Source organism: Oncorhynchus kisutch, linkage group LG9 (assembly GCF_002021735.2).
Source record: "Oncorhynchus kisutch isolate 150728-3 linkage group LG9, Okis_V2, whole genome shotgun sequence".
NCBI classification, from domain to species: Eukaryota; Metazoa; Chordata; class Actinopteri; order Salmoniformes; family Salmonidae; genus Oncorhynchus; species Oncorhynchus kisutch.
In genome coordinates, this window is record NC_034182.2 from 11,569,654 (window position 1) to 11,575,653 (window position 6,000).

A 6,000-nucleotide genomic window follows, 5' to 3' on the forward strand; every position below is an offset into this window, starting at 1 on the left:
TATTGGAGGCTATTTTGTAAATTACATCGCACAAGTCGAGGATCGGTAGGATGGTCAGTTTTACAAGGGTATGTTTGGCAGCATGAGTGAAGGATGCTTTGTTGTGAAATAGGAAGCCAATTCTAGATTTAATTTTGGATTGGAGATGATTGATGTGAGTCTGGAAGGAGAGTTCACAGTCTAACCAGACACCTAGGTATTTGTAGTTGTCCACATATTCTAAGTCAGAACTGTCCAGAGTAGTGACCCTGGACGGGCGGGCAGGTGCAGGCAGCGATCCGTTGAAGAGCATGCATTTGGTTTTACTTGTATTTAAGAGCAGTTGTAGGCCACGGAAGGAGAGGATAGGGAGGAACGGGCATTACGGGCATTATGGCATTACTCAATGACATTGACCCCAATCTCAAATTCACTATTGAATGTCACACTAAACGTGTTCATTACATCTATGTGGATTGAGCAATCAAAATGGAACCCTGTTTACAACTCTGTACAGAAAAGAAACAGACAGGAATATCCTATTACAGGGGGACAGCTTCCTCCCTGAGCCATTAAAACAGGACTTCTAAGAAGCCAGTGTTTCAGACTGCACCGTATATGCCACTCCACAGAGGACTATCGTGAAAAAGCAATAGGTTTCTAAGAGGCTACTCTCCACAATGTGTGGACAGAGTTCTACATTTGGCATAACACGAGGTGAACTGCTACAAAAAAGACCCACTAGAGTTAAAGAACACTGTAATGTTCACTACCACATATACTTTGAACTCGTGCAAAGTGGGAGATGCTGTCAAGAAACATTGGCATGTTATATTATCGGACCCAGCCTTGCCAGCTTAATTTAAGAACCCACCACTTATTTTATATAGGAGAGGTTGCAATTTACGTGACAAATTGGTCCATGCCAACTACCAGCCACAATTTTCTTTTGCCAGGCTCTTTTACGCCCTCTTCCGAATGGTAGCAAAAATGCAGTTTTTCCGCACAGTGCAACAATATGATGAATTGTGAATATTTCTGCCACCCACACAGGAAACCGGTTCCAAATAATGCTCCATCACCCATGTTATCTATCAGTGGTTCTCAATCCGGGTCCTGGGGACCCAAAGCAGTGCACATTTCTGTTTTTGCCCTAGCACTACACACCTGATTCAAATCACCAAAGCCTTTTGATGAATTGATGATTTGAATCGGCTGTGTAGTGCTAGGGCAAAAACAGAAATGTGCACCGCTTTGGGTCCTCAGGACCAGGATTGAGAACCAGTGATCGACATGATTAAATGGGCTGTAGGTAAAACGTCTCGTTTCTCTCAAACAGAGAATTAGTGAACATAAATTAAATCAGGAGAAACGACAGGGATTATCCAGTCGCAGTACATTTTAATGACCAAAAACATGACATTTCTACCTTTTTTAGATTTTGTGGCATAGTGAAAGTTAAGATATCAGACAGGGGAGGTGATATAAATAATACCCTGAGCAAAAGAGAATGTTTTGGGATTTTCACCCTCCAGACATTATTCCCAAAAGGTCTTAATGATGAAATGCCCATGCACGTTATGTTGTAAATGTGAACATTACTGAATGCCACTACTTCAGATTACCCTGACGTTTGTTCTTGCGCTATACCCAATGATTAATGAAAACTTGCTCGATCGGTCGATGTCCTCATTGTGGTTTTACAGACATGTTTAATACGTGTTTTGCACACTCTTTATTAGAATACTTATGAAATGCACATTGTTATATTTGGTAACACTTGCTTATTTTACCTTGACTCCAACCCCATTCGATGCATTGAGTGGATGTGGGTGGAGCAAAGTCTACATAAGGGTGCAAATTATAGACATTCACAAAAACTCTGACGAAGGCCTTGAGGCCGACACGTAAAGCTGAATAAAGAGCCGTGTCCGGGTTTCTTGGTTTTTTCTCTCATCTTATTCAACTGTTACCATGCACCTGCGACAAAGATAGCTCAGATGTGCATGTGCTTTGAATCTTAATTATTATTATTTTTAGCCTTTTATTTAACTAGGCAAATCAGTTCAGAACAAATTCTTATTTACAATGACGGACGACGCTGGGCCAATTGTGCGCCGCCCTATGGGACTTCCCAATCACGGCCGGATGTGATACAGCCTGGATTCGAATTTGGTACCCATATGATAAAGTATCTTGCACTGAGATGCAGTGCCTAACATGCTGACCACACCGTTGCAAAATAAATGTAAACATACATGTTATTAAATGATTGCACCCACACTGCTCGCGCGCGCCAACGAGCGTCCGCATTGCCAAGTGCTAAAATAGAAGTCTGTTCTATTTGTGACACTGAACGCTGTGCAAGTCCTGCCTATCCCATCTCTTCATTGGTTTCCACGTGTCAACCCCTCATTGGTTATACCCACATGGGTGATTGAGTTGAGTTCAGTCGGCCGAGGTGGTAACTATGACAATCGCCATATAAAGTCCAAAGAAGAAAAAGCCTAGAAGGAGAGATGACTAGAAACGATTCGGTTGACCGTTTTATGCGTGGATTCATTGTCAGAATAGAGGACCTTGTGCATTTCAGGTAAAATAACAACTCAACGTTTATATCCCAGGACAAATTAGCTAGCAACAGCAAGCTAGCTAGCTATATTGCGCTAAATGTTTAATGCTTTTCGACCTGTTGCCAAATTAATATAATTGGTTCAGAGTTTGTTTTGATATTTCAAACTGTGTGTTGTGATCAAGTTTGGTGTGGGGGGACAAGATCAATTTGCGCTCGATGGCGCATGCGCACAGCCTGTTTGTGTACCGTGTTAGACCGCTGCACCACTCGGAGCCCATACTTTTGATACTAAAAATATCTTTAAAATCAATTAGTTTTACTGAAGTAGTATTTTACTGGGTGACTTTTACGTCAGTCATAGAATATGTAAACTCTGCAAAAAAAGAAACATCCTCTCACTGTTAACTGCGTTTATTTTCAGCAAAGTTAACATATGTAAATATTTGTATAAACATAACAAGATTCAACAACTGAGACATAAACTGAAGAAGTTCCACAGACATGTAACTAACAGAAATGGAATAATGTGTCCCTGAACAAAGGGGAGGTTTAAAATAAAGTAACAGTCAGCATCTGGTGTGGCCACCAGCTGCATTAAGTATTGAAGTGCATCTCCTCATGGACTGTACCAGATTTTCCAGTTCTTGCTGTGAGATGTTACCCCACTATTCCAGCAAGGCACCGGGCAAGTTCCCGGACATTTCTTGGGTGAATGGCCCTAGCCCTCACCCTCCGATCCAACAGGTCCCAGACGTGCTCAATGGGATTGAGATCCGGGTTCTTCGCTGGCCATGGCAGAACGCGGACATTCCTGTCTTGCAGGAAATCATGCACAGAACGAGCAGTATGGCTGGTGACATTGTCATGCTGGAGGGTAATGTCAGGATGAGCCTGCAGGACGGGTACCACATGCGGGAGGAGGATGTCTTCCCTGTAACGCACAGCGTTGAGATTGCCTACAATGACAACAAGCTCAGTCCGATGATGCTGTGACACACCGCCCCAGACCATGACGAACCCTCCACCTCCAAATCAATCCCGCTCCAGAGTACAGGCCTCGGTGTAACGCTCATTCCTTCGACGATAAACGCGAATCTGATGATCACCCCTGGTGAGACAAAACCGCGACTCGTCAGTGAAGAGCACTTTTTGCCAGTCCTGTCTGGTCCAGCGACGGTGGATTTGTGGCCATAGGTGACTTTGTTGCCAGTGATGTCTGGTGAGGAACTGCCTTACAACAGGCCTACTATTTCCAGCCTCTCTCAGCCTATTGGCTGATATTATATATATTATATATATATATATTTGGGGGGTTTTGTGTTTTTTTTTTTTTACTATGTAAAAATAATTATGTAAAATATGTACTGGACAAAAAATATATACACTGTAACTTAAGTTATACTTTTTCTTGCTGATTACTAATGTGCCTCCTAGTGCTGTTTTAACGCGGGCGTTGCTCATCATGTCTGATTGTATTGACGCGTAGGCTATATGTGGCCATTGTCATTGTGTGTTTGTGTATGCTCTGATGAAGGTCTTGCGTCTGAAAGATTAACCTAATAAAATAAATGTATGCATTGGTCCTGAGTGTTCAGAGACTTTATTCCATTACAGTATCTCCTGGACCTTCTCTACGGTCGGGTGTACGACAGATTCTCCTAAATTAATGTGTGATTAGATAAAGTATTTCATTATGCTTGAAATATGAGTAATCTGCTATGAATTCCTTACTGTTATTGTGAAATAAAGATGTAAAATTCTAAGACTGAATGGATTAATATTTAGTGTACATGTTTTTTTACACTAACAATTTCTTGTTTATCACTGTCAAATATATTTCTCGCAAGACTTCAGGTAACAAATGGAGTAAAGTTCAAACTAGGATGCCTCCAGTGTTTAATTGCATTCCCCCTTCAATCCCGCGTCTCTCCTGTCAAAGGACTCTCTTTTGTTTATATTCAAGTACCAATCAAATATTTTAAAATATGAGTACAACCAAGTTATTTCCTCAAGTTTATTGAGTATATTCAAATGTAGTGGTCAGCCTGCTCTATAGCATGAGAATTGGGCCGTTTTGACTCATTCACCTAAGATGTTAGGTGTGCTGCCATGATAATATAAGGGACTCATCTGCTGGATTTGTTCTTACATGGCAACATTTGAAATTGTATTTATTTACATTGGATAAAAGTAGAGACTCAGAGCTACAAAATGGTGTATCATAAGCTGCATTTTTGAGGAACAATGGGAAAGTAATTCTGCTTTGAAAGTTGATAAACTTGTAAACTCACTTTTGAGAAAATGGCCTTTGAATGTTTTGGTTTCTAGTGAAGAGCTCTTTGTCCCCAACCATCTCGTATTCAGAGCGTCAGCTCTGGCCGATGATTTGTTTACCTCTGGATAACATGAAAGCAGCCAAACCAGCTCAGCTGGCAACAATTTCATTATGCTTTTTTGCCGACGTTTACTGACACCGGCCATATTCAATGGGTGTTGTACACTTTAGCTTACAACATGTAGCTAGCTAGGTAAACAGCGTGCAAGATCACACACCAAGCCAGCCAGCTAACGTTAAACAACAACCTCCAATACTTCACCCTCATTCATTTCCATTTCTTCTCCTATCTTCAGCTCACTCTGCTTACACTTTCTACCATTATTCTTTAACAAACCACCTCCCTTTTTTGGGAAATTTTTAACCGATTCAAGCTCACCATCTACCCAACCAAACCCCTGGACTGGGATAGTCATACTCTGGTTTTATTAGTCTATAGTCTATTCACGTGTGTGTGTGTGTGTGTGTGTGTGTGTGTGTGTGTGTGTGTGTGTGTGTGAGACACACTACAGGGGGTCTGAGAGTGAAAAGAGGGAATAGGAATCCCAACTGTCATCATGCTTGAATAAAAGTAAAGATACCTTAATAGAAAATGACTCAAGTAAAAGTCACCCAGTACAATTCTACTTGAGTAAAAGTATTTGGCTTAAAATATACTTAAGTATCAAAAGTAAAAGTATAAATCACTTCAAATTCCTTATATTAAGCAAACCAGATGGCACCATTTTCTTGTTTACTTTCAATCTAGCCGAATCCTGACCCTGTGTAATATTCACAAACCACTTAAGATCTAAATACGTAGAATATCTCCAGAGGAATGGAAACAAAACATCACCATTGATAAATATTTAACAATAAAAATGACTCAATATAGCTTCCCTACCCCTATGAACTGAATGCTAATTTTGTTTGACCAAAAACATACAATTCATTCTGTAATCTGCATAGTTGCAACGGTAAAAAACTGGAATATAGATATCATTGATATGAATGCAATGTTGATCCTGCCATTACATCAAAAATACATTAAAAGTAGAAGACCACTGTAATCTGAAGCTTGGACTGCCATCCATTCTCCAAAAGTCTGAAAATGATAGAAAAACAGTTTCTA